Source organism: Cervus canadensis, chromosome 11, assembly GCF_019320065.1.
Source record: "Cervus canadensis isolate Bull #8, Minnesota chromosome 11, ASM1932006v1, whole genome shotgun sequence".
Taxonomy (NCBI): Eukaryota; Metazoa; Chordata; class Mammalia; order Artiodactyla; family Cervidae; genus Cervus; species Cervus canadensis.
This window is the reverse complement of record NC_057396.1, coordinates 12,947,993-12,961,644: the sequence shown is the minus strand read 5'-3', so window position 1 is coordinate 12,961,644 and position 13,652 is coordinate 12,947,993.

Sequence of the window (13,652 nt, the reverse complement as noted above, 5' to 3'; positions counted from 1 at the left end):
GCCTCACAGAATACTAGGAGAAAAAATGAAAACTAGAAAGGGTTTATTATAGAAAGTCCAAAGCACTACTTCACAATCATTATAGCGAGTAAGGACATACTTCCAATCTGTTGATAAATGGAAACGTAAACCAGTCAGAAAGCCAGCCTCAACTGGGAGATGTTTAAAACACCTTCCACCTACACTCAAAGGAAAACGGTGTTCTAGAGGGTGCTGGAGGTTGGGTGGCCTGGAGGAGACAGCGCCACACAAAAGAGGTGGCGAGATGGCGGGGCATGGGGAAGCACGCTTCATCTATGAGGCCTAAGGGAGCTGGAACGATCGCACAAAAAGGAGGTCTTCTAATTCCGTTTGAGCTGTAATCTGATTTCACGCTGGGTACACCGTCCCCTCCAAGTCAGCGCTGAGGGCGGTGCGGCAGAAGTTTTCCACCCAGCAACAGGATGACGTCAGCGGCCAGGAGGCCCGCCAATCAGGAGGCGGCATGAATCAGAGCGCGCTGGGGTTCTGCTCAACGGTCTCCTAGCAAAGCAACCTCAGGTCTGAAGCGCCGAGGCTGTTTGCACTTCCTGAGTGCTGAGACGAACGGCTCCTCGGCTGAAAGGGTACCAGTGGGTGTGCAGGCCGTTACGATTATTCCCATCCAAACGGCCAGTCCACTGGGTCATATGAGAGTCATAGCTATGCTTTCCTGCGAGTATTTTCGGCAATTAAAAATTCAGAATTAATAAATATTTTAAAGACTTGATTTCTATGGCATACCTTATAATTGTTTGAAACCTGCTTCATTTCATGCATTATGTGCTGTGGGGTGGCTCTTGGCCCGTGAGCTATATATACAGGTAAATACTGTACCTTACAGAGCTTGAGCTTGCTTCTTAGGTTTCAAGTCTCCTCTCCAATGACAAGCAGTCTGGAAGTCAACAGCTGTTTCATTTCTGGGTCAAAAGCTCCAGTTCTCTAATTGCACTAAAATGTGTTTTGTGTATGCTTTAAAAATAAGCATAAGTGGGAAGGTGATGAGGTGACTGGCAGAAATGGGCTCACCCTGGGGAGGGTAGAGCTTTGTGGTACTGCTGAGAACATGTGGTTATCTCCTGGCATTTTGTTAGTTTTTCTGACCTTAGTAGGCAGTGACAGCAGTCCTGGAAAAGGGCTCAGAAGGTTAAACCTTCCCACCCAGCATCGCAGTCTCTTTCTTACACTTCCCAGGCGGGCTCCTCACCTACCCAGCATGCCCTTTGCAAGGACAGTCTACACTTACTCTGTCCTAAAGCCAGAGGACTCTCTGCTGTGAGTGGAGGAAACATCTTCCCTAAAACAAAATATATGTAACCCAGAAGGAGTGATTTTCCACCTTGTCTCCTTTCAGAGTCATCGGTCCCAGGAAGGAGCATGGACTAGGATTTATAAGCCCAAACCTGGTGCAACCTCTTTCCTTCCACAGCTTGCTTCTTGGATGAATGCCTCTTCTTTTTTCCCTCATTACTGAAATGAAGACAGAGTTTACAAAAGCTAGCTAATTAGGGCTAATTAGGGGCAAGCCATTCTGAAATATTGAGAAGACTGACTTGGGAAATATATTTTAGAGAAAGGCAGACCTAACATGTCCAAAGGGTGGTGCTGCTGGAGGAAGGCACATGGGTTCTGGGGATCAGGCTCATGCAAGGTTGAATCCCAGTACCAGGACTTACCAGCTCTGCCCTCGAGGGCCAAAGCTCCCTTCCACAGGTGCAGACTGGGGCAAGTCGTAGCTCCAAGGATGGCAGTGAAGGGAAACAATCTCGCACTGAGCACAGGCAGGCACGTTGTAGCTACTCAATAATTCATAGACCCAGCGCCCCCTTTACACTGGAAATAAACAACTTGTTGGCAAATAGAAATCCCAGAGGGACTTGCTTTCACAAATACCGGAGGGTTTGTAATTAGCATGAAAAAGGATTGTTTCCAAGCCTTGAAAGCAGGTCGTTCTTTACAGACTCAGGCTTACTTGGGAAGCCTTGTTTACACTCTAGCATTAATTTGCTCAGCAAATCCTTATGGCTAGGGTGAAATTAAATTTCAGTTCAGGCTCTGTTTGAATGACCCCAAACTCCAAATGAAGGTGGCTTTAGTGTGATCTAAGTTTCACTTTTCGGAAGGCTTGAGATGAACTTAGTGGGCTTTCTAATACTTCTAGAAAGGCCTGACACTCTTGGCAAGAAAGATAAAACTGTCAAGTATCTGACCCCATCCTGTTCATCCCCTTCTTCATGTGGTATACCTGAAGGGTACATGCTCCTGGTGCCCAAAGGAGTTTAGAAAAGATTTCTGCTGACTGGAACAGACTGGGAGTCTGGGGGGGGAGGGGTGGTGTGTGAAAACCCCAGGGCACGTTAGAGGTCAGAGCAGCTGTGATGCCCGGAGGAGAAGGCAGGAGGAAGTCGGGGTGGGGGATGTATTTCCTGGGCGAGACTAAATCAGCTATTTTAGACTCTTTGGTTCCTCTTTAGTCAGCACTCAAGAAGACTACAGAAATGGTAACATTCTATTATTTCCACAGGGCCTTTCTCTTGAAAAATGCATTTGCTGTCTAAGATAAAATGCTGTAGATTTTCTGTTCCCTTGAGGATTATTGCACCAGAGAGAAGGTAATGAGAAGACACCTTCCCACTTTACAGAGAAGGAAACTGATAGCTCGTGGGTGAAGCTCAGAGATTTGGGAAAGATCAGTCCATCTCTGAACAGTAGAGTGGAGATACTGAATCGGGAAATAGTGAAACAGAAATGTGAGCTCTCCTGACCTTTCTCTGCTATTACAGTCATTTCAAATCCAAGCAGAGAAGTTAGAAATGGATAAAATTGCGGCTATGCTTTAACCAAGAGTCCAGACTTGGCTGTTTTTGATTGACTGAACCTCTCTACACACGCACACAGGGAAAGCAAATCTTTCCCTGTATTTAGGTGCAGGGAAGCCAGCTTATTCCGAGTGCCAGTTTGTGTCAGAAAAATTTGATATGGGGTTATAGGTTGAATCCTGTCTTCCCCCTCCAAATATGTTGAAAATATGTTGAAATCCTAACCCCCAGTACTTCAGAATGCAATATTATTTGGGAACAGGTTAATTACAGATGTAACTTGATTCCCAGGTGGCTCAGTGGTAAAGAATCCCCCTGCCAATGCAGGAGACACAAGAGACCTGGGTTCTATCCCTGGGTTGGGAAGATCCCCTGGAGAAGGAAATGGAAACCCACTCCAGTATTCTTGCCTGGAGAATCCCATGGACAGAGGAGCCTGGCAGGCTATAATCCATAGGGTCACAAAAGAATCAGACACGACTTAGCGACTAACAGCAACAGACGTAATTAGTTAAATTAAGTGAAATCATCCTGGAGCAAAGCTACTCCCTTATCAAATATATGTGGTGTCCTTATAAGACAACAACAGTGTAAAGACAGACATGTATAGGGAAAATGCAATTCGAAGACAGAAAATTGGAGTGCTTCATCCACAAGCCAAGAAACACTAAAGATTGCCAGGAAATCGCATTCTTCCACAAGTTTTGGAGGGAGTACAGCTCTGCTGACACCTTGATTTCAGTCACACTCTAGCTTCCAGAAATGTGAGGTGATAAATTTGTTGTTTTAAGGCACCTAGCTTGAGGTACATTGTTGCAGCAGCCCCAAGAAACTAAGGTGTACGGCATTAACCAAAATTACTGATGTCACTTTAGACTGGATAAAACTGGCAGCTGCATACTTGGGCAAGTTGTCAACCTTTCTGGAAGGTTTTCTAATCCATGAAATAGAGATGGAGTAGATGATCCAAAGGGCTTCCCTGCTGCCTCAGTAGTAAATAATCTACCTGCCAATGCAAGAGTCATGGATTCGATGTCTGGTTCAGGAAGATCTCCTGGAGAAGGAAATGGCAACCTACTCCAGTATTCTTGCCTGGGAAATCCCATGGACAGAGGAGCCTATAGCCCATGAACAGTGGGCTGTCACCCATGGGGTTGCAAAGAGTTGGATATGACATAGTGGCTAAGTATGCATGCACGTGGTTTAAAGGAACTCTAATGTCCTTTGAGACTTAGGTAGTATCCCCCACAGATGATAGCTTTTCTTCTCCTGATCTAGTTCTTGAGTCCTTCCCCATCTCTCTCTACACGTGCCCGTGTCTGAGGTCAGGCCGTCACTGCTTGCTTGGAAAATTGGAAAACTATTGTCCCCTGCAACCTATACATTAATACAAGTGGCTGAGGGTTCTTTGTAGACATAGATCCAATAACATCATTCCTCTATACACACTTTCTACAGCCTGACTGCCTAGAGAATACTGTTGAAAGTCCTTAGGTTGGCATGAGACTTTTCATGTCCAGACCAAACCTCTCCCATCAACTCCCACCGAGTTCCACACACCCCACATTTCATATATTCTAACCAGCCTACAGTACTAAACAAGCCATGGACTTCCCTTTCCTAAAATCCTGCACCCATCTGCTCCCCAGAGACTTTCCACCTACCCTTTGATTCTCCACAAGACTGTGAGCAATTTAAAGGCAGGAACTGTGTCTTAGTCACCATTTCTCTCCATTACCTTGTACTTTGCTTAGCATAGAGTAAGAGCTTAATAAGTATTGAAGAAAGGAATCTGTTATTCCTCAAGACCCATTTCAATGTTTTTTTTTTCTGTATAACTATCTAAATTAGGAGTCCCCCCGCCCCCAGCTCCTGTGGTGCTCTGTCAAGATTTTATAATATCCTTTCTCCCATCTGTGAATCTGCTTTGCACATGATACTAAACAAATGATTGTGGAGTAGATGGACAGATACGTAGTGGACACCTTATTACCATATATGTGTGGGTGAATTTCCCTTGCTTAGTGTGAAACTCTGACTCATTTACAGTAAGTAGAAAAGGTTAACCCTAATTTGACTGATTCTCCTTCTTTCATCAGATTGTGATCATGACAGTTTAGTTCAGTTGGTCAAGACGTGTGCTTGTTCCCTTGCTTGGGGTCAGACACAGCTAACTCCCACACCCTGGGCAACAGTGCGGAGCTGCAGGGCTGGGCCTCTCCTCGGTCACTAGAGTCCCAGAGTGAAGGAGGGCAGAGGGGTTGGCACAAATTCACGATGAGGATCAGTAGCCTAGCCTGAGGGTGATGTCCAGGAACTGGGGCGAAACTAGAAATGAGCTCCACACAATGTGGGTCTCTCCTTTGGGAAGCTCCCCTTTCTCCTTCTCTATGGCTAAGTTTGGCCAAACAAGACCCTGAGTGAGTGTGGGAATGACACACACCCTCCTCTCCAGGCAGGTCTTCAGAGCAAATAGGGCCCATGCAGAGCATCAGGTGCTGGGCTGAGTTTCCCAGAGGTCAGGAGATTCATCTTTTGAATTATAATACCTATAGTGATAACGACCATGTACTGGATGTTTACTGTGTACCAAGAACACTCTTTCTCTCTCAGTCTTTATATATAGATACAAAATACAAAATAAACATAAAATATATATATAAATACACACTATATAAAATATATAGTATGAAATACATGTTCTATTAAATATATATGCCATATATACATATACACAATACAATAAAATACATACAATGTGATATAAAGTGGGTATATATGATGTTGCATATCTCTATATATGATTAAAGTAAATTCTAATAACTCTGTCAGGTAGATATTATTATTCCCATTTTCCAGATATGGACATTGAGGCAATGAACCCAAGTTTACAGTTAGTGAGTGGCAAAGACAGGAATTTAGGGGCTTCCCTCGTGGCTCAGTCGGTAAAGAATCTGTCTGAAATGCAGGAGATCCCTGTTTGATCCCTGGGTTGGGAAGACTCCCCTGGAGAAGGTAAATGGCAACCCACTCCAGTATTCTTGTCTGGGAAACCCCATGGACAGAGGAGCCAGGCAGGCTACAGTCTACCGGGTCGCAAAAGAGTCAGACATGACTTAGCAACTAAATCACCACCACCATTTGATTTAACAGACTTTGCTTTTGACTACTGAACAACTGCTTTCTCAGTCGAGTGCAGTTTATCAGATTAATTAATTAATTAACCAAAAATATTTGTTTAAAACCTCCTGTATACCATTACAGTTGAGATTCTGAAGATAATGTGGCTAACTCCCTGACCTTATGGAGTTTACAGTTTAGAGATGGGACATAGACGACAAAAACCATAAGCAAATAATTCTAGCTGACAGTAAGTGCTTTGGAGAAAATAAAACTGTAAAGGATAGGGTTTCCCCGGTGGTTCAGTGGTAGAGAATCCATCTACCAATGCAGGAGACGCGGGTTTGATCCCTGATCTAGGAAGATCCCACAAGCCGCAGAGCAACTAAGCCCATGCACCGAAAGTAGTGAGCCTGAGCCCTAGAGCCATGGGCTGCGACCACTGAAGCCCACGAGCCTGGGAGCCTCTGCACTGCGGGAGAGGCCACTGCAGTGAGAAGCCCAGGCACCGCCTCTCAGAGTAGCCTCTGCTCTCTGCAGCTAGAGAAAGGCCATGTAGCAACGAAGACCCAGCACAGCCAGAAAATAAACAAGTAAATAAAATTACTTTTAAAAAGCTGTAAAGGATAGAGTGTGATTGGCAACCTCTGAGATAGTCCCCAACAGTCTCCACCTTTCAATAACCATGTTCTTGCGTGATCACTTGGGTGTGAGCTGGACCTACTTGCTTCTTACTAGTAGAATATGGCAAAGGAAAGGGGATGCCATTCATTTCTGAGAAGAGACTGTGAAAATGCTTTTAAAGTACTTTGAGATACTTTATGCATGTAAGATTCAGTGAAATGCATGTTCCATTAACTAATGTTACTATGCTAATTTTTATGCTAGACTATTAACTAACCTTAGAGACAAAACCAAGATTTAAAAAAGATTTTGTAGAAAGAAGAACACCAACTATTAAGACAGTTAACTTCCTTCAGCCAAGAGACCAACAGATTTTATGCTTCTGCCCAAATTTGTTTAATGTCCCTGGTCCAGGCAATCCTAAGTGTTCACTTCATACAAGGGGCCCATTTTTTGATGTTTTCCAGTAATCCAGATCGCTGAGAGCTAGTTGCATTAAAAGCCTGACCTTGACTATTATGAGTACTAAAAGGCAACATTAAGGCTTTCAGGGAGCATTTTAGCGTTTTCTCATGCTATAAAGAAATATGAAATGAGAAGTTTCTCCAATTAGGTTAGGCCTGAGCAAGAATTTAAAAATTAAACATCTGTGAACAATAAATATGCCAGAAGGGATAGCCTCATTCAACATCAAAGAAACACAGAGGCAACAATGAAATATAATTATCCTCTTTCAAATTGGAAGATATGATTCTTAATCCATATAGGATTCAGTGAAATGCAAGCTGTCAAACAGCTCACGTAGGGTCAATGACTAGAACAACCATTTGAGTGAAGCACTGGGCCCACGCACCAAGATTCTTAACCATAGTCCTCCCCTGTGACCCAGTAACACCGTAGTATATTCAGCTCCTAAACTACAGCTGGTACATTATAGATATTTTAGTATTTGTGGAATTAATTAACTAATTAATCAAATCTGATATAATCTTAACAAAGCCGAAGAAAGTAACAGCAGCTATAAAATTGTGTCTAGACGTTTTGTTGTTGTTTAGTCTCTCAGTTGTGTCCGACTCTTTTGAGACTCCATGGACTGTAGCCCACCAGGCTCCTCTGTCCATGGGATTCTCCAGGCAAGAATACTGGAGTAGGTTGCCATTCCCTTCTCCAGAGGATTTTCCCGACCCAGGGATTGAACCCACATCTCCATGTCTCTGCACTGTAGGCGGATTCTTTGCCGCTGAGCAACTGATACACAATACATACATTTTTTCAGTTGTAATAATGTTCATAGATGTTTATTGAAGCATTTATTTTAATTAGGAAAATGGAAGCAGTCTGAATGCTTAAAACTGAAGTTTGATTAAATGAATCAAATAATATACATTTGGTGGAATATTTTCCTGTCCTCAAAATGAGGCTTCTGAAGAATTTTTAGTAACAAGGTACAACATGGACAAAGATCAAGATTCTAAACTAGGTATAGCATTATCCTTAACATGCATATCTAGAAGGCAAAGCTGGAGCTTTACATGAGAAAAAATAATTAAGCACAAAATACTCCAAAGTGTAAATAGGGGTTATTTCATAAGTGATTTTTGTTTTTTGTCTCTTCTGTGTTTAAAAATATTACTTCAAGACCCTTGTTTACATTTTTAGTCAGGAAAATAGCAATGTGAATATTTTTAGAGTAATTTTTCTAAACTTTCACAATTGAGGCCACTAAACTATGACTATGCATTGAACCAAAAGTTTACCGTAAAACAAATGAACAGACAAAAAACACACTTTGAGTTTTCCCCAAACATTAGAATTATGCAAGTTTTTCTTCTTTCATTGGTTTTAAACCAGGTAAATCAATCTGGGTCAGCATAGAATGAGGCCATGTGGAATAGTGGTGTTGAGCCCGAACCAGGCTTTGTCAGTTTATTCCTGGGCTCTGACTCTTACTAGCTTGGATGACCTTTGGCAAATTATTTAATGTCTTGGAGCTTCATCTGCAAAATGGAAATATTAATAGTATCTGCCTCATAGAGTGATTGAGATTATTAAATGAGAATAATATGTGTAAAGCACTTAACACCATGCCTGGCAAATACTGAGTATCTGTGTGTTTGCTGTTGCCATAGTATAAATTCTAGCCAAGCAAAGCTCTGTTTAGTGTCAAGGGTTTGAAATCTAAAGCCTGTGCCCTCCACAAGTCAAGAGGAGAAGCTTGATGGTAAGATTTCTGTATTATTTGGATGTCCATGTGTCCATGATTTATGGAAGAAATGACAAAGATGATGAATTGAAGAATTTAGATGAACTGAACCTTAAATGTCATGGCCTTTTACAGCAAGCATTTTGAAGTATACTTTATTATGGGCACTTGGAGTTCTCTTGCTTTTAAATTATCCAAAATAATAACAAGTTCTCAATTCATAGAGGAGTTCTCTCAACCTGAATGGAGAAGCAGAATTAGCTCGGGAGTTTCATCCCCTGAGAAGAAGGAGAGTCTCCTGCTTTGGACACTCAGTAGACAGTTGAGGTCTAGATCAGGCTATTCCTTCACCAGGAAGTCTCTTTTCACCTGCTCAGCAAGACCAATTCCTTTTTCTTCTAAAGTCCCTGGGGCCTTTTTCTAGAGCCCCTTGCAGACTGTCCCTGCTTCTATCTTGTCTTATTATTATGTGTGTCCACAGAGATCTTAAATTTCACATTTTATTCTTCCCGACATCACCCAACTCTACCTAGCATAGTGTGTTAGTCACTCAGTGGTGTTGGACTCTTTGCGACCCCATGGACTGTAGCCCTCCAGGCTCCTCTGTCCACAGAATTCTGCAGGCAAGAGTACTGGAGTGGGTTGCCATTCCTTTCTTGAGGGGATCTTCCTGACCCAGGGATCGAACCCCAGTCTCCTGCATTGCAGGCAAAATCTTTACTGTCTGAGCCACTAGGGAGGCCGTATCTAGCATAGTAGAATTTCACATTTTTGGAAGGAATTAAATAATAAATCACTAGATATTTAGAGGAAAAGATTTGAAAATGCCATTTTAGAGCTGAAGATTTGGAGGTATGGTGCGAGGAACCATAAACTGCAAAAAGACCTTAAGTTTTAATAAGGCTATGATTAAAACACAAGGTATGTGATCTTGAGGAACTTTCTAACTTTCTAATAGCCATCGTCCTTATCTGTAACCAGGAGGATAACAATACCTATCTCAAAGAACCGATAAGAGGTAGAAAGAGTCAGTTATCTTCCAAGTGGTTGTCACTCAGTTACACAGGTGAAAAACATACTCAAGGCCACCCAGTCTGGTAGCTGCTAAAGCTACTGCCTTGCACTCTTTTATTTTTCTGTCTTTGACCAACATTTAGGTTTTGCCCGAATACCATGGCTGTGATATGAGAATCTCTTATAGGAGAGGAGTGAGGAGTGGCAGTAACATTTCTTGAGAGTTTGCTCTGTACTGGGGACCTGCACTCTGAGCTATACCTGTAGTTCTTGAAGCAACTCTATGGCAAAGCCTATGGAAATGGGTGAAAAAGTCAAACGAACTGATATTACATTATCACATTTCAAGCATTCCTGAGCATGTTTTCAAAATCTTTTTCACTTTAGTCCCTCTTATTTGGATTCTGGGATATCTGGAGATAAATCAGGTAACTGGACTGAAAACCTCTGGGAAATGAAAGTAACATTCACTTATGTGGAATAATTGGAATTTCTGGTTACTTGAAATTCCCTCCGTTATGAAACTCTTAGAACTAAAGTGCCAAGGAACTTACAGTGTTCCTGGGAATCCCACAGCTGTTTCAAGCAGCACAACAACTTGGCCATCATGAGATAATGTGCCATGGCTAATTTCCCAGCAAGTAGCGTAACTCAGCATTTGTCACTGGTCTATCAATGGCTTTTTAAAATTATAGATACCTGCTTGCCTCCAAATAACAAGAAATTTCAAGGGAAGATAAGAGTGCACACCAGATCTAATCTAACTCTTTTCCATCTATGTTTTACAGAAAAGTGAATCCCAAACAAGTGGATTTTCTTTTATCTTGGAGAAAAGAAGCATTTTTGAGGACCTACCATGTACCAACAGTGATACGTGGTATACCATGTTATTCCATTTTTTTCTTCTGAACGACTGAGCCAAATAATATTATCCTCACTTTATAGAAATTGTAAGACTGCTTATTTACTTGCAAGATGCTACACGCAACACAGGTCTTAAGTAATAGAGCCTGAAATTAAACTCTTTTTTTTTTTTAAGTTTTTTTAAACCTGCAAGATCAATGTTCTTTTGGTCACACTAACACATACCTTATCTTAAATTACTTTCAGAGAGATTTAAAAAATCATTTACTGATTCATTCATTCAACCAATATTTATGAGGAGTGTTGATATTGAATGAGGAGTGTGTTCTAGACATGGAGCAGACAGGGGATGTAATGAATTTGAAAGACAGTCATTCTCCACTGGGGGCTGGGTCTACAATGCTTTACATTAAGGACTACATGAGTCTGTCTGTAAGTTTAACTGATTCTGTTGGATCTGGTTCCCACAGGTATGGTATTGAATAAAATCATGAAATTTCAGTCAGGGCATCTTATGTTGAGAACTGCGAGAGTCTTAGAAGGTGATTTACAAGTTAATCATTGACTCCATATATGGAGAATGAATATCTTGTGAGTAGCTTGCCATGTTAGGGGTGTGAGGTGTGGCAATCTTGTCCAAGGAGTTAAACTGTTGCTGCATGTCACATGGTGAACTCCAGGTTAAAGATGGCTTATGGCCCAACATGTGATCTTTGGAGAAAGAGCTGCTGGAATCATGTTCTAAATGTAGCAGTTGAGCTGGTTGACATGTAGGGTGAAAATGTTTCCAGTTGTTAATGTATGTCAGAAGGGATGTGCAAAGCTTTGGCAATGAGGGCTGGCTTCAGGGAAACTTTGCCTAGTAGAAGATCAGTAAATGCAAACTGTGGGTCGTATGGTTTATGGCACCAAGGCTCGTGTGCTAAAGTTTATGATGGAACGACACAATGGTTGAGAGGTGGTGTGTGTGGAGTCGAGTAGAGTGGGGTTCAAACCTCCATGTTTTCATTCCCTTATGCTCTTGAGTTCAGGTGGGCTATTTAGCCTTCATGAGTTATGCTTTCCTCAAATGTAATACTAGATTCTGTTTCTTAGCCTTGCAGTGAGGATAAAATGAATTTTCTGTGAAGCACTTAGTAGAGTTCCCAGTTAATACCGAACCATAAATGGTAGCAATGTAAATCAAATATTAGTAGATGGGAAAATCAGGAATAACAAAGATGGTATATGTTTGCAATAGTTTCTTTTTTTTTTTTTAATTTTGCAATACTTTCTTGTCTTGAGATAACACCAAGGTTGGTATTTTTTTTAAGCCTCTCTTGCCTTTACTTTAAAAAAAATCTATTTATTTATTTGATGGTGCCAGATCTTAGTTGCAGCCTGTGTGATCTCGTCCCCTGATCAGGGATTGAATCCAGGCCCCCTGCGTTAGGAGTGCAGAGTCTCAGCCACTGGGCCACCAGGTAAGTCCCATTACCTTTACCTTTAGATAGTTCTGGAATTTATTCATGCAGCATGTGAGACAGTTCTGGAATTTACTCATGCAGAATTTGAGCTCCCAAGAATAAGGGCTTTGTCTATCTAATCACCTCTGTATCCTCCACCTAGAACAGTGCCTGGCCAGTAGTGGACAGTCAATAAATATTTGTGGAACGAATGAATTCACTCAATCACTCAACCTTCAGTGTCCACAGTTAAGTTCCATAAATGTCATGAGAGACACAAAGACAAGTAACAAAGATTTCTCTCCCAATGTATTACACTGAACTAGGAGCGAGAAATGTATACGTGGAGAAATGATACTCCAAGTAACTCTTTGAATAAGAAGAGGATTTTAAGCTGAGAATTTAGAGGAGGAAGGTTGAGTGGTATTTGGATTGAGCTTAAATCAAGTGGGAAGAATGTTGACAAGTGGAGATATCAGGGTTAGGGAGGGAATGGAGACTGTATTCCTGGAAGTGAAACAGCACCAGTCAAGGTCTGGAGGTAGGAAAGAACCAGGTAGGCTTGGGGACAAGGAGAAGTACAGTTTTGCTCACAGACAAGACTGGAAGGGAACTTAAGGACAGGGGCTGTTTCTGGAACACTTTCCATGAGCCCAGAAGCCCATCCAAGGTTCAGTAAACAAGCTGTGAGTCAGCTCCATGGAGGGCTGTGAAAGGGAGCATCCCCAAGGCCCAGTGAGACAGTTCCACGCTGTGGAATTAGCCTCAGACAAGGGATGAAGCATGGGATTGATTAGTCTGTTGTTTCCAAACCCACCCACCCGCAGTTTCTGGGACGAGTTCATCAAATTCTAGGAAATTAAGACTTTGGAACCCTGGGTTTATTGGCTTGGAACTAGCCTGTCTTTGTATTCAGATTCTAAATAAAGAATAATGGGACTTCCATTACATGAGTCTATTTGGCAGGGCACAACACAGACCTGAAGCACATCTGTGTCTAGCAGGTGGTTCAGCCCCATCCGGACCACCTCACCTCGGCAGTTAGAGCTGCTGGAAATTCTGTCTCAATTCTGCACCACCAAAGAAGACACAGAACCGGGACACAGAGGACAAACTTCAGGTTTTCTTTATGTCCAAGATCTCTCTATGAGATCAACCCCCAGATGATTCCCTCCTGCCTGGATTAGTGGCAGATGTAGGGTATGCTTTATTGAGCATATGCTATGTGCCAGACACAGCATCGTCTCTTTGAATTTAATCTCCCCGACAACCCAATGAGGTGGCTTTTATTATTAACAGTATTGTACAGCTGAGACACTAAAGTTCTACGAGGTTCAATTGCTAAAGTAGTAAAGCACAGCTCAGCCTCAAAGGCAGGTCTGTTTGTTGAGTTAATTACATTTCATTGCAACTATAGACCACTTTTCTCTAAGGTAAAGAACATTTCCTTTGATGGGTACAAAGAGTTGAGGGAAAATGAGAAGCTTCCCAGAATTGGGGTTGATTTAGTGGGGGTGGGAGGGCGAGTTTCAGAATGCCTAAGAG